Source organism: Diuraphis noxia, unplaced genomic scaffold (genome assembly GCF_037042655.1).
Source record: "Diuraphis noxia isolate RWA-SAM2 unplaced genomic scaffold, SU_Dnox_SAM2 contig0001, whole genome shotgun sequence".
Classification (NCBI taxonomy): Eukaryota; Metazoa; Arthropoda; class Insecta; order Hemiptera; family Aphididae; genus Diuraphis; species Diuraphis noxia.
The window spans coordinates 95,749,254-95,776,213 of NW_028301711.1; the positions used below are offsets into that span (position 1 = coordinate 95,749,254).

General features: G+C 30.4%; 1 protein-coding gene across 3 annotated transcripts in view; it reads left to right on the forward strand.

Annotated features, from left to right (window-relative positions):
* The first annotated feature begins 6,280 nt into the window (after positions 1–6,280).
* The window catches only part of LOC107168356 (putative fatty acyl-CoA reductase CG5065), a 47,325-nt gene continuing 26,645 nt past the window's right edge, over positions 6,281–26,960 (forward strand). Inside the window, exons 1-2 of one of the 3 annotated variants that reach the window (XM_089225045.1) lie at positions 6,281–6,913; positions 14,039–14,158. The gene's annotated coding sequence lies outside the window, so the exon portion shown is untranslated. The remainder of the gene's footprint in view (positions 6,914–14,038; positions 14,159–26,960) is intronic. The other 2 variants (XM_089225089.1, XM_089225015.1) reach the window with 2 other exon arrangements.

The following is a 26,960-nucleotide window of genomic DNA, read 5'->3' on the forward strand; positions in this document are numbered from 1 at the left end:
AATAGTTATTGTGTAGTTTAGAAATGGTTTAAAGACTATATAAAATGTGATTTTAAACGAGTAAAATACTATAATTCTCTGCTGCCAAGTGACCTGTATATTTTTATTTTAATTGGAAAAGATTGCGATGCACAGATGATAAATTTTTATTGAATTTTAACCAACGACCATTATAATTTACGATCTGTGATAAGAATATGTAATATAATACGCAGGTACCTAAGTGAAATAAAATCTGAAGTTGAAATAGATTTTCTAAGTTTGTAAGATTTTTGTATAATTTCTGTTCAATGGAATATAATATTGGTTTTAGTTTTGAATTTATAAAGAATATGTTTGCACCGATCTGTTATTTATAGTTTTTTCCAGATTTTTCCAGATTTTCCCTCAGTAATTTCATGGTTTTCTTGGAATAAATTAAAAATGCAAAAATAAATATGAAAAATTAAAAATATACATACAGTGAAATTCAAAACAAAGTTTTAGTAGTTCATACTGTAATCAAAAAATCTTAAAAATGTATAAACACAGATTTTATTATTGATATTTGTTTAAATTTGGATGAGATTAGATATTAAAACGGAGAATAAGGAATTTAGTAATGTAGTTTTTTTTTAATTGAGACTGCAGGATTGTGCGTTGAAAGCCTAAAGGGATCCACAAACACTAACAATACAGTAACCTGCTCTTGACTTTCGAGGCTATAGACGCACTTAAATCGATAAATTCAAATATATTTTTAGGATCAACTCTACAGAATATTGAACGAGCTCTGCATATTATTATAAAATTGTAGGCGTAGTCGCACGGAATTTTGCACTTTCAGTGGAATACAATACACTGATCGGCTCCTTGTCGCCACAGGTTCTATAAGTATAATGCGCTATCAACGTGTGCCAATAAGCTACAGGGGTTTTTTTTTTTATTGAATTTAAAAACATCAACAGCAAAGGTTGTTAGTTTTTCGTTTAAGATGTAATGAGTGATTTCTAGAACTAAAATTATACAGTTAATATGGTGTTAATTCTGTGTGATTTACAGTATTACACTATAACATATTATATATTATGGTTATCGTTAACAGAAGGTTTAAATTGTATTGTATGGGTAAAATTACAAGTTTGTTGAGATGTATTATATGTATTTTATAATAAGTTTTTTATTGTTAATGGCGTGTCTCAGATGTGGTAGGGATTATACCCCCCCCCCCCACTTATTTTTGTCATTGGTTCTATCAACACATTTAATTTTAATGTATTATTAGTAATATTATAACAATGTAATTTTATACATTATTTGAAATAATAATTAATTTCTTACAAGTTATATCATCCTCCCGACATTGAAAATTCTTGAGCATGCCACTTTTTATTGTAATTTCTGTGAACTGTGGTCGTCGGTTATCGACAATAAACACCGTTGTTTCACAGGTATATGCCTGGTACAGTTATTTCACACTTGCTGCAGTGGTCAACGGTTATTAAAGTAAATTATGTCAGAAGTAGAGAAAAAAGACGATACAGCACATTATACATCAATGTAGGCCCAGTTAATGGCCTGATATAAAAAAAAAGAAAAAATGGTTTGTTTGATGAAAACAATAAAAACTAGCATAACTGCAAAATTATAGGCATAAATTGGAGGGGTAATAAATCTCATTCGTATCACGATATAGGTTATATATATAGATACTTACTAAAAATTAAAAACGTCCATTGGCTCGATCTGCAGTAACTGTTTAAATAAAATGTAGATATAACCAGACCAGTTTATCTTGGCACTCGGCGACCGTTACGATTTAAAAAACTATGATCCGAAAACTATAGATTTTTTTCAATATAATATAGTTACTGTTTTTTTTTTAAGATCCTAACGGTTGCTGAGTACCAAAACGAACTGGACGGATGTTCTGCACGAGGTATAATAATAATTATACAACACAACAATTGATGACTAATTTACCCATAACCGATTATCAATATCATATAAATATTTTAAAATTTTAAAAATAACGATTGAGAGCGACTTTTCTAAAGTTCTTTTTTTCATTTGAAGGTTATTAACGATTATCACTCAAGTTAAAAGGTTTTTATATTGACACTGAGAGTAATATTATAGAATGAAACCATTCAGGGACAGATTAAGTTTCTATGTATTACATTTATTTTTATTATACTATATATCGCATTATTGACTTTGAAGCGATTATGTACCGATATTGTACCACGGTTGTCGCATAATTATTGTTAATTGCATTGAATGTTATAACGCTAATCATTAAACCAATATTATACAGGTTCAAACAAACGGGCGAGGAAAGAAAAGTTATGAATGCGCTCGAGAAAACCATTAATTTATCTATAAATCACCTGCCGTCACCATGTGTGATACCGAACGAATTGCTATCCTCTACCTAGTTTTTAATTGTTTGTGATTTTTCACTATTTTTTTAAAACATTAACTCTACCAAGCAAGCAAATCTCCGTCGATTTTGAAGCCTTGGCCTTTGACTTATTATTAATACTGCAGACTAGTTGGTCGTGCACCTTGTATCTTACCTATGCCTACTTAACCACGCAGGATATTATAATAATAAAAACAACGATCGCACTCGACGTCTCGTGTTGACTATGCCAAAAACGGACGAATCCGCTCACACTGCAGTCACACGTATTCTAAAACAGTCGTGAATATCATAATTTTTCCACAAAAATTAATTTCGAGTATTATAGTTGAGCTTTTTGGCTTTTTTCCTTGACTCCTGCAGCCAATTATCGGTCATCTACACAACTGCATGGTGATCAGTATTAAAGTAAGCATCAACTATTCATCTACAACTATTAATGTGAACTTTAAGTACTCTACGCAAATTTTAAACAATAAGTGTTAATCATTCGATTTCTAATTTATGTTTTATATTATCGATTGCCCGAATTTATTAGCATAATTTTTTCTAGCATATTATAGTGATGATTGTTATCCTACAAACAATATTGTATTTTCCATACCTCTATACTCTACCTATAATTATATTAACTATTTTAAACCTCTCTTGCGCTCAATTAATCAAATCAATTATATTAGCAGAAAAAAAAACTCATTAATATTCTTAAACTACCCTATACATCATGGTGCGTATTTGTATATATATATACAACACTTACCTTCCATTGCCCCAAAATGTACTAACGTAGAAATCTCGATTTGTTTGTGTAGATTAAATTATATATAATAATAAATATGTAATACAAATTTTAAATTAAAAAGTATAAAAATTGGCACCTAATTATAAATGTATAACAACTTATAACTTATAACTCATAACACAATGCTTGATGAACTCTAAATTTAATAAAATTATTACTTTAAAATGGATACGTAATTAAATTTGAATAATTGACTTTGAATAAGATGGGTTAAGTGTTATTCATTGTTATAATGTCATCCACCGGAACTCATGAATATATATAAATTATGTAAGGATATTGATTGCACTATACAAATTCTGGGTAATTTAATTGAAAATTTATTAATCCCTATATCTAGTACCTACATATACATAAATATAAGGTTTTATATAAGTTACCTCTCGTTCGAATATAATGATATTATAACCATTGCCATTTACTATCATACATGGACAAAAACAAATTTAACATCCCTTATTAATTAACTAAATATTCGATTTTTTTTAATATAAATATTTATACATTTCCCAGTAGACCAAATGTTAGCATTTTCGGATTTATTGAAAAAGAAAAGCAATATAATATTCTAAATTGGTTTGATTATTATCAAATTTAAATTCACTTTATTCGTGTACCAAAAAAAAAAGTTAAGGCCATTACAATGTAAATATAATCTATTTTGAGCTAAAGCTTTCATTGATTTGAAAATAATCGCATAAATATATGCAAAATTAAAATTATTTTTATACCTAAATTTATTACTTTTATCCCTTGATGTTGTGTAGTTTATATAATATGAAAACATTGAAAACGTTTTCGAGAAACTGTGCTGCAGTGTACACAATAGTTATAAACAAATGACGGAGATACTGAAAACTAGAAATTATATATTGATTTTATTTTCAAACAATATTGCGATAAAAATAAATAAATAAATGGTTTTGGTTGTATAACAAACAATAATTAAAATATACAATATGTCAGGCGAGTACTCAACTATTTCAGTCGATGCTCAGTTAATGCGTTATAACTTATAAATATTCAAAACATCACACGCCATTTGTAACGTTTGATAAAAATCGTTTTAAAACACGTTAATATTTTTAAATCATTTTAAAACACATTACATTTACGATTTTTAAACTTGAATACTTTTTTTCTTATAGGATGTGATATCGAAAAAATAAAAACGATATTTCACAGTCAAAGTTCTAATCTTTTTATGGCGAAAAACTGATTTATTATCTAAAAGACATACATGGCATTTTTCAGTTTAAACTCCTTCATGAAGCCTTTTTTCTATTTAATTTCGCTATTATATACAACAACTAACAGATGTGGTACAGTTGCGAGATCACTTAAGACGTATAGAAAGTGATAAGTCATTGATGCTGGATTGACATAAACAATTACTAAAAGTTTGGTAAATCAATAGTGAGCAAAACATGGTACTTGAAACATGATCGATTCATTAAATTTTACTAAACTATTAAATCCATTTTTTATGCAATCTTACATAAATATAATAGGTACAATATAAGTTTAATTTTTAATTTTTCTCAAAATTTCATTAATATTGCCTATATTAAACCCCTTAAAAAGCTCGTGTTCGATAATAATCAAATGTTGAACTAATAACGATCAAAACGCTGGCAAACTGTTTGAAGTGTAATGCTGGTAGCGATGTGAGAGACATTTAGGTTTCACGTGATGATTATGATGATGATGTTTATTTTCATCGTTTTCTGTATACTTTTTTCTGCTCGGAATAATGACGTGTACTCTATAGCATATAGATGTTTAAGGGCCGCCTTTATCGATTGTATTTTTCTATCATCTCTGTATGGCGTGTATATATATTTTCCACAAGTTCCGATCAGAATCGTTCAAATGTCTTTTTGGAAAAAAAGATTGGTGTCTTGTCTTCACTGTCTTCCACTCGTAACACTTTCAAATTATAATTGTATCGGTACCATTTTCGGCGAGTCTTCTTATACTATGCTGCATTATAATCATGTCCGGTTTTTCCCCTCCTTTACGATGATCGTAGGTACTCGTGAATATTTTATTATTATTATTTAGAATCACGACGAAAACGAGCAATGTGTCTGTTATAGTTTAAACATTATGTTTTTAAAATTTTCATTGTTTTTGTAAGTCTGTGAAATTGTTTTCGGTTGCACCTATTTTAATACAATATGAGAATCTCACGTTTTTATTACTCACATATTATATTAATGCGTTGTAACCACTGAAAAATTATGAGAAATCCTCCAATTTACGGCACCCATTTCTTTCTAAAATCTATTTCACTTTTAATTTATCAATTATAATTTAATTTTTGCTTGCTTTGAGTAATACACTTTTGACACATTTATACATTTCTGTTTATATTGCATTTTTTCATTTCTTCACAAAAAGTCTAGACATTTTTTTCTTTCATAACTTTACAATTTTTTCTCCTTTAAAATTCACACAGTAAATAATAATAATAACGCTTAACTATAATATAATTTAGCAACTGCTCATTTCACAATTAATTACGTTGTACGTTGTATTATACATTCTTCAAAAGTATGTCAAGTAATAAGATGCATATCTCTTATTGTTTGTAGAAATTACATGGACATAATGTCAAATAAAATCAGTAATTCTTACCGATGAAATGATTCATCGAAAATCGTAGGTTTATATTATATTACTTAAAATAATATAATATAACCGACTATACCTACAACTCAATTCAAATTGTAAAACAAATATTACGCGTGCACCTATTAAGTTTCTATCTTCTCCTATATGAAATCATATCATAGAATAAAAAAAAAATCACCGAAAAATGTCAAGGGGGTGGTGCCCCTTCCGGCTAATAACTCAGTGGGGAGACTTAGCCCCCCCCCTCCGCCACAAGTGCTAATCGTGCCACTGATGCAAGTATGTATAATATTACGATGGCCCGTGGTGGCGGCGGTGGTGGTATTTCAGTGGTTGGGATACGACAGCGACTTGTAGTCAGCCCCACAGAGAAACACTCATTTCACCGCGTATAGGTATAAAATATTATACACTTTCTCGCGCGTCCTTCTTCTCCGGACGTCGCCGCCGCCGCCACCGCTGCCGTCGTTGTCGTGGTAGTCGTCGTCGTCGTCGTCGTTGCCGCCGTTGCTGTCGCCGTCAGTGTCCGATTTACTTCCGGCCGACCCAACGGGGCACCGCGCAACACACACACATACACACACACACACGCGTGCGCGCACACACTCACACCACTTATACATTCACTCACACACTCACACTTGCACACGCACAGAATCGCGCGAAGAACGTACCACTACAGCGCACGCGATCACGAGTGTCGGCAGTTCGCGAACCCAGCCGGTACTACACCTATATGCGACCTCGTGAAAACATCGCGATTTCAACTCGAATCCGTGAACATAACTGTCCCAATCGTCATTTATTCGCTTCGTTGTAATTATAATTTTTCGAATTAGTATTTCGACCCATTTATCCCGCACAACCCGCCGATCGCTGCTGCGGAAAACCGGAAATTTTCTTCGCTGCCAAGTGTCACCACCGGTGCTTATTCGTCGTTTTTAGTCTCTGCTTTCTACGCTATCGATACCTACCTATTATATATCATATCATAATATATAAATTAAACGCCGACGGTTGAACTTATTGTATTTTAGCCGAAGACCAGTCACCGTCTCAGTGCGCCCCAGGTACGTACACGCATTGTAGTCACATCTCGACGACGTTTTGCGATTATATTATAAATATACAATTATTTCTATTATTACCGATACATTATACTGTAATATATACAATAACATATACCAAGCAATGCGCTATTATTACGCTTTTTTGTTTACCCACCGCGTTTATTTATTGAATATAGTTTTTTTTTTTTTTCGTTTTTCGCGATCACGGTTTTCCTCGAATCATTATCAACATTTTTCAGCTTGAGGAAAACTGTATACCTGCTTAAGCACACACGGCTGGCGTAGAACAGAGGTCTGTCGATTATATTATTTTGCGATGGTTTCATATAATTTAACATAATATCTTAAAACTGTCCATAGGCATAGATTAAGAAGGGTTACGAGGGATAAACCCACTCAAATAATTAATGAGCCACCTCCAACCCATACCCAAAAAAGGTACACATTTGATGAACACTATTATTTTATACCGTGGTGGCATAGTATATTAGTATTTGAATGATTTTTACTAATGATTTATATTCGATTATATATTTATCTCAAAATTAAAGCATTATACTATTCGATAAAGATTAAAAAGTTCAACACGTTTTTACTGTTGTCGTGATATTGTTCGAATTATTTGATTAGTGATGTTTGAATACAATACACCAACTGTCACTATAATAAGAAAACAATTTGTTTATTATATTATGAATCGCGTTGGTTTTTAACATAGGCGTGCCATTTTGTTTTAGGGGTGAGGGAGTTAAACACACAATTCTCTCATGATTTTTGCGTAATCAGTAATATAGTATGGCTTAGGAATAAAAATATTATTTTTTTTTTTTTTTTGGAGGGGGATGATTATGTGCATTTGTTAATTTTATTATTGTAAAATGTAAAAATTATTTTCCCTTATTGTGTGTTTAAATCTCCACCTATGGAGATTTGGTTAGATGTCAAACCACGGCGGCTATTTGCGATTTCTAATCCGTGAATTACCTCTAGGTATATTGCAATATTCGCAGTGCATCTGACAATAATAACGGACGAGTTTATCGTCACCAACAAAAGCGCAATGATACTGTGCGACAGACTGAACAACGGTGGGTTACAATTTTCGATCACTATAATAGTGGTGGAGTGCAGGTCGTCGTTGTTTTCGATATATAGTTTTGTTTGCGTCAAGTCAAGTGTTTGTTCAAGCCCAGACACCCCATTTATATACAAATATAGGTATTTCGTCATTCAGCGCTAAGGGTGTTTTTTTTTTGTTTTCACTCGTCATTAGTCATTACATAATAATAATAATATTTTAATACATATTGCTATGTACATTTCGTATTAACTATTAACGGCCCGCAAGCAGCTGGGAGATACCTGTCATCGAAAATATTCCGAAAACAATTTATTTGATCGAACCGAGATCATGTGTGTACGAAAATAATATTATTGATAAGTAAATATGACTCGTACACAAAGAACGATTGAATAATATAGGATTTAATATTTTAATTTGTATAATATATATGATATATGTTATATATCGTTTATTGAGTAAGACCCGTCCCTCCATATTGGTAAACCTCCATATTTACATAATGTATACTTTTGCAGTATACTCACTACACCAATGAATATATAAATAATCTTAAACTATAAAATAATTTTTTATAGGATATCATGTATATTGAGTTTTTAAAATCATTTAGTCGAAAGCGTATAAAATGATCTATAATATAATCAGCCGCATACTAAATACCACAATAATAATAATTTCGTTTCATACAGCGATCATACAGACGCTTCTGTTTTATGTTCCACTGTTATGATATATATTAAAATATATTTTAAACACAATAGGTATGTATCATCAAAGCAATTCAACTAAGATCTTTTGGCCATGTATCACATTCACAGAAGTAAAAACTCGTTTTCCGTGTATAGAGAGACTGATTTTAAACAAGATTGAATGAAAGTTCGCTTTTGTTCTTTACGTCAAATTTAATAATATGCTACGTAATTGATTTATATCTATTATTTTGTCGCAATAGGTTTTTTTTAATCAAACAAATTCATTAAAAATATTATGTTTTAAAACATGACAATTAATAAAAATACGTAGGTACCACCTATGTGGTACGAACATAAAGACGATTTCTATAATGAATTTATTACCCACTCTCAACGTCCACCGTCACTATAGGTTTTCTTCAATTTTTTTTAATCGGGTTTTTTCATGAATTTCTTTAGACTAAAAATTACACCAAAACTATTTATACACTTTTCCGTCTGGCGCCAGATTGTCTTCAGAAATGGACAACTAACATACATGCGTACGATAGTGACAACGCTGGACTGCTTAATTTAAAGTCTATGACGCGGACTTCTGAATTTTCGTGAATCTAAAAAAATTATTATTTTCGTTGAATTGTGCCATCATCACTCGTAATATCGATTTTTACGTCTTGCAGATCCGTTTGAATAATTAAACCCTAAAAATAAATCTCGTTACCACGTTACAAAATTACTTCAAAGAAAATATCAAAAAAACGAAGATTTTAGTTTTAAATGACTTAAAAACACTATCTACTTTGAGATGGAAAATTCTCAAAAAATACAAACTAAAAACACGTATGTAACATAAAAATATATTATATTACGAACATTGCGTAGGCTTTGTGGACAGTACAATAAGAAAAGTTCATCGAAATCTCAGCTCTAATGACATTTTGAAAAAATCGATTTCCTCACTTATATACCTACGCCGATGTTAATGATTAAATAGTTAGGTTGGATTTAATAATTCCATTTCAGACCTAAAGTAATACTGCACTACAAAGACTCGTCTAACTGTTATACTTACCTATGTGTATCATATTTTGTGTAGGTGTATGATTTTTTTCCACGCGATGATTCGACAGTGAGAGCTATTGCTCAGCGGCAAAAGTATTCGGAAATAGGTAATTTACCATATAGATATAATATTTATGGTCGCCGGAGTGTGTAATTGACCAGATTGGTCAATTACTGTATGAACTGGTGCGTATACCATGAGAAATAAGAACGGACGAATCTTCAATGGCAATATATATCAATACCTAGAAAAATCGAATAATAATAAAAAAAAAAATTAAATGTTATTGGTACTGATCAAAAATCGTATTTTAAAACGCCACCAAACATCAGTGGATGGTGTATAAAAGTGGTTTTTGTTTTTACTAAAGTATACTGCGAGTATAATATAGGTGATAGGTATATTATAAGCGCGTATAGGTAGTCAAACCTTTATTATATTCATAGTGTCATTACCATGTAATTGCTTTAGAGAAATATATTATTAATTATTTTTTTTAACACTCGTGCGTTATGGTTAGCGCTATTATAGCCAGTAGTGCGGTGTGCATATAATACTGTTATGGCATATTTTTATCGAACAAACATCAGCTATTCTAACTGCAGCGCGTTTTCCACGCGCACCACTATCGTCAATTACATTTGTTGGATTAGATTCAATTCGTACGATCCTTAACAACCACCCCCATATTAATGGCCATTTTCAATGAAACTACGACGTATATAATACACCCTTTAAGTATAGATACTTATTAATATATATTTTCTAAGGACTACTTCCGAACGTAATCGAATAAACGACCGACGGGAAGACTGCTTTGACATCTCGGTCAATACAGCAGCACGATAGTATACATCATAGTATTATGATTATGCTATAATATTGTACAAGGTGATCCGCCTAAGTGTATACGCTAATTAGTTCTAAAAGTCTTAACTTTTTTTACATAATTATTGATTATACCATTGATATGTATATAGCGACACAGGAGTATCCATCAAAAATCAAAATGTTGGTCCTTTGATACTACTTGCTATACCTACTGATCTGCAGTAATTTAAGCACTTGCGAGTATAATAATGAGAGTTATAATTAATTATAAACTCGTTAGAAATATGGATTATTAGTATGAACTCCTTAAAATGTTCTGCTTTAGGATACGAAATTAAATATGAACATAAAAAATATATAATTTTTTTTAGTTTCTCAATGACATAATATAATCAATAAACATCCTGAAAAACTGTTTGAAATAATTATATGTAGACTCTTAAAAATATCACTTTGCAGTATAGCGAAACGATTTGTCATTTTTATTTGTGTTTAAACCATTTGTTTCGGAATTAGGTACCTACCTATTGTTTTTGTAGCAGCTGTTAAAAAAAAAAAAATAATCGATCATACAATAAAGATAATTATAAATACATTGCTTAGTACTCAATTAAGTCCAAAATTTTGAAAATTTGCCCAAATACACACAGTATTGACAGATCGTAGAACTCAGTCGTGGTGCTCACGGGTTTTGGGTATCTGAAACGGTAGCCGTGTGTTGTTGGAGAGTTTTAAAATTCTATATCATAATGTCATATATTATATTATCATGTTAATTATTTAAAAAAATATTCAATAGATTTTTATCCTTTATATTTTTTAGAATTTTTTTTTATTGATCATATTTGACATCAGCAGTAAAGGCCATTAGTCACAACTCACAATTAGTAGACACAATTTTTTTTTAGATTTTATTATATAGATTGGTTTTTTCTAAGAATTATTTGAAAACCCGCGCGATAGTGGTAGCGTCCGGTCCGATAGCTGTGTCCAACGTGATGGGTACGCTTGAATTTCTTCGTTCATCCGTAAATTGGCGGCATTCAATGATTATGTGATGGCAGACTGTTAGTTCAGTTCCACAAGAAATGTGCCGTGTTTTTTCTTCCTTTTCTATGAAGTATCCATGTGTAAGACGGATGTGACCGATGTAAAGTCTGTTTATGATTGTCTTATCCCTTCTATATTCGGGGAGGGGGAAATTAGGCCAGCTCAAGATTTTGTTTATTATACTCCTTAGCTTAGTATTTTGATTAAGTCAGTGCGTTTTCCATTTGAGAAGTATGCGTTCTTTGATTTGGTTTTTTAAATCTGCATATGTTATAATGTTTAGCTTTTGGACGTCTGAGGATTTTGTTGCTTTCTTGGAATTTTCGTCTTCTTTTTTATTACCTTTAATATTACTGTGCCCAAAGATCCAGATGAGGGATATGTAAAATTATAATAACTACAGATTTTTTTTTAGCTTTAATGTTTTATAACATATTGTATATTATTTTTGATTATGTGATTCTGTGATAGATGAAATAGTCCACTGTATATATTACGAAGGTAACTAAATCTCCCTGTACGTGGTATATGAGATACGTAGATGAAAAGCGTGTAGTGTGTATAATGTATATAATATTATCTACTCAAAGCGATCGATTCGAAACGGAGGACTTCTGCGGAAGTGATTACGTTATATTTTATCCATCCACCGACAAGGGGCGTCATGAATTAATAATAATAATAATATAATATACACTATACAGTTATTCATCATTATATGGTCATTATCTCAAATATCATTAACGTTTTTGGAAATATTTTTTTTTTTTTTAATGTAAGTTTTATGTTTATGACATAACGAAACAGCTCTTTTGAAAAAGATCATATTAAATTTTTTAATTATAGTAGATATGTATTGGTATATACTTTTGTGACTGGCAACGCACATTTTTTATATATATATATATCTTTAAGTAGAAACATTTTCCAAAAAAAAATTGTGTATAAAAATCGAATGTCAAACAAATGTCTAATCTATACTGAAGCACATACAACAACAAAATTTGATAGCAAATTAACTAGTTCGACGTTCGATTTTTATACATAAAAATATTCGGAATCGGAAAAATACGAGACTATAACATTTGCGGGGTTTTCGCCTATGCCACACGTGACATGTCCATATAAATTCACTATTAGTGTAGCCGTAGGTGGTTGGACAAATCTCTTGAAAATGCAATCGAAAATTGTAAAAAATAGAAATCCTTTTAAAAGAAATCAATTAACTAACTATTATAATAATATGAATTCATTGAATAATATAAAACGAAACTTTAGATATTCGATTTTTATTCATCAAAGTTCTCAGAAAAACATTCCACATTTGAGTACCTATTCATGAAATCAAAAGTCTGTGGTGCCTGTCATTTATAAAAGTAAAAACGTATCTATTTAATAAATAACGATGATAAAAAAAATAACTAGTGAAAAAAAATTTCATGACGTCTTTACCGCATGATGATATTTATAAAATACTTTCAATATCGTCGGTGATTTTCGAGGTAATTAGTGGGGGATGCTTATTTTTATTACTTTTAAAAGAATCATCCTATATATAGGTATATACACGTGGAACTGGTTGACCCGTGTAGTCTCCTGACTCCGACGCCGTCGTCGTCTCATCGACACCCGGCGGCACGTGTAATGTTTCTGGTGCACTTTATTACGTAGTCATTATTACGCATATCATCGTACTATGTTATGTTGTTGGTATATTATATTATATTATTGTACACACGTACCTACGTCGTATATTCGTATGCAATATACATATTACACACACACACACATACTTACACAAATATATTTATATATATGGACGCGTAACACTCGCATGTAATAATTATATTACATTATAATGTGTCGTTCCGGTCGTAAACGAGATTCTGGTTTATACCTGTACGTGGGTCGTAATAATAATGTGTACCTACATGTGTAAAATATTTACGTATTATATATTTTATACCACGGATGTGACGTCTAGAAAGTTTCGATTCCACGAATTCGTGTGTAACGGCGGCGGCACGACGTTAGTCCATAATGCTGTAATATAAAATATAAAAGTAGGAAGTGATTAGTATAAGATTTCTCGATCACACGCGTCGGTCCAGCACCAATCTTGTTCTATTTTTTTACACCCGCGAGACGGTTACACAATTCTCCCTTGTTTCCAACGATTGTATTGACAATTATTAGTATAATAACAGTGTATACACTATACAGGCAGTGATAAGCAGTGTTCAAGACTCTTTTCATGTCAATAATCGCAGGGAATAGTTGGGGCGGAAGTGCAACGCGGTGTGTGATATGTTTAATCATAATTTTTATATTTTTAATAACAATAAGCCGCTCACTCCGTAGACCTTAACGGATAAATAGATATAGAAAGGTAATGTTATTCTCAGTTTACAGATTTTGAAGAAAATATACAATTAAGGGCAAAGTTATGTTGGCCAGAAAATATTTATCCAGACGCGATATGATGGTTCTAAACAAAACGACCAGTTTTTGAGTAAGACGCCTTAGTAAGTAAGCCTTAGTAAGCCTAATTCGAACTTGGTTCATTATACTATTAGTGATGCAATACATATCCGGTATTATCGCAGTTTTGAAAGTTAAATATTCATATAGGTACTTACCCGTAACCCGTGTGTGTCACTTACCCAACCCAGAGGACCTAATTTTGTTTTAGTATAAATTACTGTATATTTATTACAATATTATGTGTAAAATAATAAAATAAATGAAATATGAAATATGCAATGGCATAGTCGGTGTACATTTAAAAAAATGTATATGGATTTTTACGATTATGTATCCTGGTATCCCGCGTGTACCCTTCAGAAACACCAACAGGGATAACGTATGGTATTAATACAATAACGTATATTATATAGCATGACGATAATAAATAACACATTATAACGATATAGGTACTTTATAAAGGGAGTGCTCGATGAAAATTCCAGTTTAAATTTAAATTGTTTTTATTTTGAATCTTTGAAATTACATTATATGTGATACATATTGTAATAAACGAAAATGACAAGTTAATGACAAATTTTGAACCAACTTGAGTAAGTTTAGTTATGTCTATACGTTGAAAACATAATGCTTTAAGTTTATATAGTTGACGAACAGTATACCTATTTAACTTTAAAAGTGTAAATTGCATAAAGCTTATACGAGGAAAAATGTATTTTAAATCAACACAAGCTTTATCGTAGCGATGTAAGCTTTAGGCAATTAGATGTTCATATCGAATAATACGTATATTAAATAAAGGCATACAATATTATTATGTATTTGTTTATTTGTATTTAAAATAATAATTCTATACCCAAATACAGAATAATGATTAATAATTAGTTTTAATTAAATTTATTGATAATTATAGCTATGTATTAACTAATAGCTATAGTTTTGAGTTATGATTTTATGAAGTACTTAAATATTAACACGATTTTAACTTGACGGATTATTTTTCAAATTAAGTTACTGGGAAAAGCAAAGTAGTAGTTAACACGGCGGGTTTCTATAATAGCTGCCTAGTTAAGTTATTGAGTTGACGAAAATTGACTTTTTAATTTGTCAATTATTGTGCACGTTTGTAGAGCCAAATTTATATAACTTGATAGCTATAATTTATGCGTCATAATTATAATATTACAGTAAACGGGCGAAAATAATTTCCGTCCCGTCGCATGCACGCACCAGTATAACAACACTTTTATATACATTTGACATAATAATAATATTATTACACAACTGTATAAGTAAGTAGGTATAACGAATAAAACCACGGCCGGACGTAAACGAAACGATTTCGTTCATCGAGCATCGCAACACGCGGGTAATCAACACAATTATTTCGTTTTGAGCGCATCACGCGCGTGTTGTACTGCGCGATCACCGCCCATCAAAAAGGAGCAAGGGGAAGGGGAAATTCGAACTGTCCAGAGTTCCAGACGAACCGCTGTGAACGAAATAAAATCAAATATAATATTGCCGGCGTTGTGTATTAATATGTTAATAATATATTATAAATATTATAAGACCATATTTTCAAATTTTCTGGATATTGCGTCTTTACTACCTACAAAAGTATATAGTGTTCGTGGGCACTCAAACTTCTATTTTTCAAATGCCGAACTCCTTTTTTTACTGTATAGGTCCCTACTTATATAATTTTGTGAATACAATGATTCAGAACATTTTGACTAATAAAATTTCGAACGAATGGTCTTTGAGTTATTAAGCTTTGTATAGGTACTAAGGCAGTAATGTCCGATGTTACATCAATTTTATATTTTAAATAATTTTTAAGGAGTATATAAACATATTAATAACTGTGAAACTATCGGTTCGAATTTCGAATTAAGTGCATCAACATTTTTGAAAATAATTAACATTAAAAATGAGGGTGGTCTTCATTTTAAAAGTATAAGTTAATATCACTACAGGATAATACTCATGTAATGTATAAACAAATATTGATAATTTTGAAATATGGATTTTAAGTAAAAGGTAAATACCTTTTAGGAATTAAAAACTGGAACTTGAATAAATTCACTATAAAATGAAGAAAAAAAGTGGTGAGAATGTTTAGTGGATCACTCTGAATAATATTTGAATATTTTATGCATGGCCAATAATATATACTTATACACGACAATCGGACTGTACGCCAAGTTGGAAAAGGGTTGACATGATCGTTTTTCGGGACGATTGCGTTTCAACGAGGATGTGCAATTGCTTTAGGGTACCTATCAATATTTGGCTTATATAATAATATGTTCATATAGATAAGTTCTTTGTATACATTAGATTATATCTAATGCGTGCAGTCTATTTTTATTTTTTATAAGTACACAAAATATACACAAAATTGAATCATATTGATTATTATCGACTTTAAAAAAAATAATAATACTTAATAAATAATAATATATTTTTACAAAAATAGATAAATGTTTTAAAAATAACTGAATATCAATATTGATGTTTGAGACAGGTAGATTAAGGGCAAATAACATGGTTACTCCGCACAGATTTCGTAATTAAGCTGCATTAGTGTAATTTTTCTTCAATCAATACTTTTTGAATTATAATTTAGAACAAAATAATAAAATTTATTCTGTGAAAAATAAGTGTTGCGTAATTAATATCGTCGTTATTTTAATTAAATTTAGATCAAAGCATTTTTTCTTGTTCCAAAAGGTGATGACAGACACAAAACACACACACACACCACAATATTGTAAAAGTAATATTTCATTCATCGCTCCGTTCAGAATTTAAAATCCATTTTGTTTAAGCTGATAAGTACATATTATACGTATACCATTTTTAGTAAACTAACTCACGGACTATGAGAATAAGTACATAGCTTATTTTCTTTTATCGCAGAATAGTGATTTGTAAATGTAATTTTAATCATTAATCCATAACTTTAAAATAATTTGACACAGTTTTTAAATATTTTAGACAGGTGATGTAAAAAATCTTATTAGTCATCCCCTGTTACACCTTTGACCCACTCTTGAAATAAATTACTATACAGAATCTGATAACTGATTTCTGTTTTTCTGATTACTGTTTCCTCAATATTCATATACGTAGAGCTCATTTCAGAAGTGGAAAAAACCATTGTGGTCGACCAATAAGTGATCACCGCAGATTTCTATACTTTAAAAACACACACCACATCAATTATGATGATAAAGACCCAGATATAGATGCCCTAAACATTCTCAAAAAATGCTTTGAAAATTAATTATGAATGTATTTAAAATTTTCAATGTAATAATGACCTCGAAAAAAAATGATCCAAATTCGTCACGCGAGCGTGAGTAAAACAACAGTTTAACTTTCTGTATTTTTTAACACATCTTTAAGTTAAATAAACTAGCGATATAAAAATAAAAAACTTTCAAATTTAGGCATACATAATAAAACATAATCAGTATATACTCGAAATAAACGCGATCGGGATGTAGGTACCCTACTACATTAAAGAAAATATTATAAAAACTATTTATTTTTTTTACATATATATTGTTTTAAATTTCTTATTTTACACTAAGGCTCGTACAAAAAATTAATAAAATATGATTTAACTTTAAAAAAAAAATATTTTGCAAATGGAAAAAATAGCGGAAAAAGCATGTAAAAGTTTCATTTTTAAATGATAATCTGTTGAATCAAAAAATCATGTGCATGCGGAATGAATTGTCCTGAAGCATCCAAAAAATAATTTTAACTTTAAATTGAAATTCGGATCCATATATATGACGATCACGTGTTAATAGGTAAATTTGTCAGAAATCCTCGATGTTGATGCATTATATATATTTATATTAATAAGTGATATACCGTAATATTAATTAATAACTAATAAATTAAGTGTTTACTCCTATATACACGGTCAGCCAATGACGATTCCGTCATGTTCGTAGGTTATTAACTGTTGTTAAGTAGGTAGTTTAAATAAAGAGGCAAACAAGAATTAATCAATTTCTTATAAACACTTCTGTGTGCTGTGTAGGTAATAAATATTATACGTTGCGCTCTCGTTCAAACTATACAGCAGTAGACAGCTCGATAAGTGGAAAAATTTCATTTTAACATACATTCAACATATACCTATAAGCGTTTGATATACACACATCAGCGCGTGTCGTGTTTAAGTTTTTTGTTCGTTTTTTATATCTACTACCATAAAGCTGTGCACGCACGCATGTATATTGGTATATATATAAAATGTATATTATGTACACGTCTGTCGTCTAATGTTTTCGATTGCAAATTCGACACGCGATATCTCTACCGTCGTCACCGCGTTTCATGCAACTTTTATTTGTTTATTAATGTTTTTTTTTCTTCACATGCTTAGTTGAGCGGGGAACGTTCTTTACTCGTTTCTAATCCGTTTTCCACATGTCACTCCGATTTCCCCACAGCAGACAAAAATACTTCATGTCGTTTGTTCATTATAAAGTAGATATATTGTATAAAAATGTGTACGTAACATCGGTGATCGATTTATTTTTATATTTTTATATTTCTGCATGCAGAAACCGAAAGTGTAGGTATTTTATTGCGGTAATAAAATATAATATAGGTACTGTTTGCCGATACTAGCGAGTGGCGGACAAAATTATTGGTAGTTCAATTTTGTACCGTGGAATAGGTACCTACGCGGTTAGGTACTCGATATAGTGTAACTATTATTTGTACCCTCTCGAAACGCATATATTATGTTCGCCTGAATTTTAAAAAATTAATTCATAGCAAACGACTTTTTTAAACGCATCGCTCCACGTAATATGTTTCGCTTTCAAATATTAAGTTATTGGGTATTAGATACTTAGGTACACAACTACACTTATGGTATTGAGTATTTTTATTCCCTCGTACTATAATACATTAATGCAACAGGAAGCACAGGTCCACGCAATAGTATTATATCTTTTTACCGACATACAATAATAGTTACTTTTTATTATCTACCTATATTATTGGTACGTTTTATTTTTCGATAGTCTACCAGAGCAATAATATTTTATTTCGGAAAAAGTGGCATTTATTATCATCTATAACTTATAAGCCAATAGAGTTGGCACTGAGTGAGTATGTATTGAGATGCCTATATAATGAACGCAGTGTTACGGTATTACGTATAGAACTCGAAAAATAAAATCGCTTAATGTCAGACTGTCAAACGAGACGCCGTAATGCTGCAGACATTATTTTTGACGTGCAATATTCACGCGATATCATTATTAATGCCAAATAAAATAATAATTTATTGTATTAAAAATAAAAGTAATTATTTATTTAACAATTAGTAGGTATAGGTATAACATTAAATCACAATTATTATTAGAATAACTATTAACAGTTACACTAATAGTTTGATGGGTCGATGAGTAGAAAAAACGGTCAGTTGAAAATATATGGTCAACATCATATAATATATAGGTACTTATAGCAACTAAAATGCTATAATTATTATGATTATTATCAAGTTATTTGCGGTAGTAAATTTCAATTTCAATATATTAATATATTTGCAATTATGTATATTATATAACTGTCTTACTGTTATAGTGTTATGATATTATATAACTACATTATATATAAGTAATAGGTATGCCGAGAGATAGTCGGATAACCTCTCTCGCGGGAGAACGGAAAAGATTTCTCGTCGCCAAAATAAAATATATTTTACCTTGTTGCGGTTTGTAGTCGGAAGTGAATATTATGCACTACGAGTACAAATCACGAACAATAATATTATTGTTGTGTGTGGACCTCAGACACTGCAAGTCACTAAAATTCTATTGCATTTCGAAAGTTATCGAACATCTAAAATAAATTCATATGTACATACATGTTTTATACAAAATTACAATGTTTATGTGTATGTAATAGGTACGTTGGGTGCAGTTTAATATTTTATGCACAATGCACAATGGATCTCTGTGACCCTATTCCGGTTTAACGTATAGTAATATATTCCTATTATATTGTCCTAGGCGATGATAATGTTATATATAATATGAAATGTATTATGTTGTATAGCCATATATAGGTTAAATGCGTACATATAGATAGGTATATATAGGTATATATATATATATATAGGTATACGCAGTGGCTGCAATGTATAGCGAATTGGGGCTGATAATAATTAATAGGTCAACGTCTTCTCCCTTCCCCCTCGAGCAACTGTAATAATTTAATAATGCTGATTACTTTATATTAAACTAAAATATATTATATTATTTTATAGGTTAAGAATTTTGCAGACTTTGTGAATATATTTGACTATATGTATGCACTTATGTTAATAAAGTGATGGTCTGAGATGGGGAGTAAAACTCTTCACATCGCACCCTTAAGCGATGCGTAAGCCCCATAGAACCCCATCAGTTAAAAAGTTTTGCAGAGCAAGCGTTTTTTAACTTCAAATAAATAGTGGTGGTGGTACCATGTGAGAATGTGACATTGTAAGCAGATTAGCCTTAATAATGTATATTTTTTTTAGCCAAACATGAAAAATATGTATTTCACAAAAAAGAAATTATTATACTGGACTCTGGACCATCGACCCCTAATAGTGTTTGATATCCAGTCGATGTCATTGCTTCTTAAATATGACCAAAGACTTGGACTACAACTGCGATAATATAATATTTAAGTTAAATATACTAAACAAAAACACAACAATTACACTTTTATAATTACTGTCCCAGAAGTGTCTATAGGTGTAATAATACAGGCTCAATGTGTAGGTATATAGCCAGCAAAATATAGGTTGGTGGTTCCATACTCCGTTCTAATAATCTAACCTATAATTGCTATTATAAGTTTATAACTAATTAACAAGTAGGAGGTATAAGTGGTATAACTACAAGTTGAAAATTGTATTTTTATCTACTTACCTTTCTAAAAAAAATATTTAATTTTGGAATATGAAATTAAGGATGCCGTCATTAAACATTTTTTATTTTTAATGATAACGATATGACTTAGTTTTTTCATTGAAAATTTTTGTTATTACATGATTTAAAATTTTTATAAAAAAAGTTAATATTTTTTGACATAACAAAACGTGTTAATAATAAAGCGTATCCACTCTGTGTTCACTGTATGTGACACAACTGTTGAAGTTTTGACGGCATGGTATTGTGCGGTTAAAATTTCGACCGATCATTTGCAGATAGTCCTGCTCATAGGAATATTGAAACCACATAATTATTCTGTGTCCAAACTATAGATATACCTTTACAAATTTCGAACGCAGCAGTCCGCCTATATCACCTATTTTGAGGGAGAAATTTGCTCGCATTTCTCGGTCGTACTGCGGAATAGACAGGTACCACCGCATATAATAATATATAGTCATTATAATAAATTGTATTCAGTCGGAATCGAACAATAGCCACGTCAAACGATCTATGTACATTTTTTTATATCGTATGACGTACATGAAACTGTTTATAAACTATAACGGTTACGAATATATTATATACAGGTGATTTACCAAACATGCTCACACTCACATTTTTCATTTAATAACGAATTTATTCAAATTTTATCTTTTGAAATATACTTACTCCATATTTTCAAATATTTGAGATTTTTATATTACTTAAGGGGAGGGGGGTTGGCTCCTGTGGGTTTACAAACTACCTAAAGTATTAAAGTATAATACCTACACGAATTTTCGAAAATTCAAAAATACGGATTTTAAGTTCTAAAACATTTTAAACTAAATGAATATTTAAAAAAAAAAATAAAACTCAGATTTTGAATAAATGGGCTGTTGAAGAAGGAAAACGGAATAAGCTTATGCTTGGCGAATCACTCTGTATATATAAACATATTATTAGGTTTTTTAACGATGTTTTCTTATGAGTAAAGCGCCCGGAGAGGCGATGTTTTGTCAAACTGTCGTAACAACAACAACAGCAGTATAATAATATAAAAACGTACGCAAGTATAGGTAAGTATTCAATAATACAATATTAGGTATATATTGCATGTGACATTAATGTTGAAGGGACACGCGAGAATTGTTTATTATCATCGCGATTGCCACGTACACGGGTAATAGTATTATCGTCGCAATCATAATGTTTAGCCGTTTAGGAACAACAATAATAATTTAATGTACCTGCTACCATCGTTATTATAACTGACGGTAGTCTTGCGATTTGGGTAGTCGTCGTTTACGTGTTTCAAATGAATCATCAAATTATTATCAAATATCGTGTACCAAAATTTTATTGTAGAAAATATATTGAAAAACATATCTACAGTCTTCCAGATTATAAAATTCGTAAAGCTGTCTATATAATATGTATACTCACACGTAGGTCCCAACTGCAGGTGATGGTTGATAATGTGTCATGCAGTCGTCTCACGTACCTACGTCGATCGACGACTCACAGCAAAGTGCTCTGTTTCGGAGACGTTTTTCACCTCATCGCCACCCCTGTGTGTAGTATAAAAAATAAAAATATACATATAACCAAGAATATACCAATACCCAATCAAATTCCTATCTTTCCCGATGGCGGAGGATTTTAACTTTGAACCAATTTTAACGTTTGGAAAAATATTACACACCAAAATAAATTTATCGATTTCGTCCGACATAATAATTGGTTGTTCAATATATATACGCAAGTAAAAAGGTTTTACTGTAAAAAAATAATAGTTATCATCCACAATGTTTTGACTTATAACAATGGTTTACTGCAAATTTAAGTTTATACGAGATTAAGTAAATAACATAAAACGTAGGAAAAGATGTTTCTCGTAATATTATTATGGTATACAATTTCAAACTAGGTAATATCATAATATTTTCTATCATTTACTGAGAAAAAAAAATATATGAACTGGAGATCTGGAAATCATACGCAAGAATAACAAGAAAAATGTAAATTAGTATAGTGCATATTATATTGTTTACAAATGCTTTACTCGTTTTTAATATTTAGAAAATATATAGGGATATAAAGCTAAGTAATGAAAACATCTTATTGTTTCATCTTTTTAAGAATTGTCTTAACGTTATTAGAAAGTATGTATTAATATACCGTTTTAACTATAATCGATGAAATAATATTGACATTTTTTTTTTACATTTTGGGAGTCGGGGTGCAAGATGTGCCAGCTGTTTTCGTCTAGCCAAAAGTTTGACTAATGTTCACAAAAAATAAGCCACTTTGATCGATACTAAATTTTTGTTTTTTTTACAAAGGCGTAATTAATGTAGCGATGAGGGGGTAGATCCCCCCCCCCAAAAAAAAACACTTATTTTCTGCTAACATTTTATATTTATAGTGGTGTAGGTTACTGTAAGAGGCTTACAAATTTTATTAAAAACATATAATCCCCCCTTAACCAAATTCCTAATTACACCACTGACGGTGTAGAAATACGACCTGATAACAATATATATGCTACAGTTGACAATTATTACGCGAAAACGAAAAACCGTTTCAGAAGATCACGTCGAACCGGAAGTATATTTTGTTTTTTTAGGCGTAATTTATTACCGTTTCCTCGTTTGTCTCCGCCGTGTATAAAATATACATATATGACCTATCTATATATTATAATGTATTGTGTATTATGTTATTGTCGTAATCTTGATCGTGGAACGGTTCACCGTCGGTTAAGCAGGTTAGCCGAAGTCTTATAAATGACCGGAAATAACGACTACAATAATCGATCAAACGTCAGATGGTTTCTTTTTTTGGCGATAACGGCACCCCCGAGTTTTTCATCGTCGACAACGATTTATCAATTTGCACTGCAATCGATCCGCCGATCAGTATATTATACCCATACATAATATTATGACGTCATATCAACGTTTCACAAAATGCGCTTTTGCGCTTACCTATCTATAGGCGCACGATGTATACAAAATATTATTCCAATAGGCATGAGATTTTGGACGACGGAATGTATTGATATTAATAAGATAAAAAAGTACCGGTTAAAATAACGTTAAAATCGAAAGTAAAAATACAAGTAGGTTCCATGTCAATTGTTCGTAAAATCATTACATTTCCCCGGAAATCTTAATACCTAGGTACCTAATGAGGTAGGCACTTATATAAAAAAAAAATTTTGAAAATTAATTTAATCGCGGGCTTATTTATGAAAAAAAGTTTAAAATGTGCTAACAATAAAATTATAAACATTAATGTTTGAGCAGATTTAATGTTTGCAGAAGTAGTGGCTTCTTCACAATAATGCAAGCTATAATCAGAGGAATTTGATGTTGATGGTTCACTTCCAAACAAATTAGAATTCTCTGAATCTGGTGTAAGAGCTACTGATTCGCGATTTACCAAATTAGGAAGTTCTGAATATGGTGAATTAGAAGTGGGCAATATTTGTGATGTAGATGGAATTTCAATAATTATATTATGACAGTCAGTATTGTCCTAAAAAAAAATACAAGCTATTATGCTTTTTTTACTCAAAATGTAAGTTAACTGATGTGTATTTAAAATAACTAAAACTAAAATGTGTTTGGTAGCAAGAAGCAATAAAAAATGTTTAAATAAAATTTGAAATATAAAAAATTAAATTTAGGGTCTATAAAGCAAAGTAAATATTTTAGATGAGAGTATAACAGGATAAGTAATGGACAAGCAGTTAGCGAGTGTTTATTAAAAACAAAATGTTAATTGGCAAGTGCATATGCATTAATATTGCCTCGAATATTGCTAATGTTACCGTACAAATTTTCAATAAAAGATATAAAATCAAAATTAAATTTATAGTCTACAAAGCTGAAGTCACAGTAAATATTTTAGATTGAGGAATGTAGTGTGTAATTATTAATATTAAGTATTGACACTATCTCTGCTATTGTAAATTCTATGTCAAGGAAGAACAAATAACAAAATGGATCTGAAACACAGATCTAGTTACCATATCCCCATTATCCCCTATCGACTTTATTTTATTTTATTTATTTATAAACTGGTAAAAATTAGGAACCCTTTAGAACAGTATGGTTTTATAGTTACAATTATTATTAATACATCTGTTTTGAGCAAATTGTTTACTAGTTTGAGCAAACAAACTAATACCTATTTAGCTAAACTGGTAACCCGGTGCCTATAGTTGTAATCAATTAAGTAAACAGGAAAAATGATTAAAATAGGTAAAACATCCTTACCATATTATTATTAAACGATTAATCATTAACTTGGGTAATCACTTTACGCCATTCTTCTAGATTAACTTTAAATTTTGCCCTATGGCCAACCATTGGTATTATTTCTTTTATCATCTCTTCGGTGATAATTGTCAAGCAAGATATATCTATTCCATGTTCTATTATAAAGAAAACAAAAGTACATGAGCCAATAAACAATGGGTGGCAATAAATACCTAATCAAATTCTTTAAAAAAACCTAGGTATTTAATATAGTACTTTTTTAATCAAAATGATACATACCTACCTAATAACCTAACCTACATAATATTTTATATAGGTACATTTTAATTATTTGAAAAATAAGAAAACAATATTTGAGATTCACTTAGGTATACCTAATACCTATAACTTAGAATCTTAGAAAACTTCTGAATTCTTCAAACAAATTGAATTAATTTTTATGGGTTAGGGACATAATTTTATTATTTAACTTGGAAGTATACGTCCTACATACTTAATATTTATGTTAGTGTTAAAATTTAAAAACATGCGCTTTAATCAAAATTATTATTTTTTTAACGACTTACATTTAAATATGTTTACATAGGTTTCTAAACCCCAAACCGTTAGCTTATATCTGTAACATCTTGATCGGCCATTTTGCACAATAAATTAAACACTTTTAAAAACAGTTCAAGACTTCAAACGCACAGTTTAAAATAATAAGACATTTTGAACCTCGTGGTAAACAACAACGCTGCATTGAGCAAAGCAGAGCATAATATAATATATAAATTAAACACTTTTAAAAACAGTTCAAGACTTCAAAGGCACAGTTTAAAATAATATGACACTTTGAACCTCGTGGTAAACAACAACGCAGCATTGAGTAATGCAGAGCATAATATAATTGGCACTACGGAAATGCACCATACATGCAGATGCAGAACACCAAACTTGTCAGCTTAGCTTGTCGTACTGTCGCAGGAACAAAAACGTGTACCATCAGCCTAGCGGTTAAGTGGTTTTTACCAAACGAACAGTTATTTTTAAAGTACACCGGTATCAATTCATAAATGGTTAAGTTATTCTAATCAAATGTTTTGTGGCGATAAATAGTGTAAGTTTTGAACAAAATTTTCTGTAGCTATACAACCATACATTTGCCATTCTTATTAATAATTTTGTTATATGATTAAAACATCAATTAACAAAAAAAGTGTTGTAGCTATTACAATGTACTTCAATAACGATTATAGTATTTATGTCTGTGACTAATATATTTGTGTTACTCTAACTATAAATCATATTACAAAACTATTTACTTATTAAAATGGTAATCAAATTGCGATGGATATTCGAGTTCGTGCAGGTTCGTAAGGCTATGAAGTACCATATTTATATTTCAAATATAACATCGGCTACATGCCAAAACCTCATAAGTTGAAATTTCTAAAATAAACATATTTCATCTTTGTTGGATTCACTGTACTTTTATACAAATTTTGATATCATATTATGATCATTATTTTTCTCGGAATTTTCATAAGAATAAGACAATACACAAAACAAAAACTCGTAACTAAGTCTAAGTGTACCTATAATGATTATAAAAGGAAAATAAA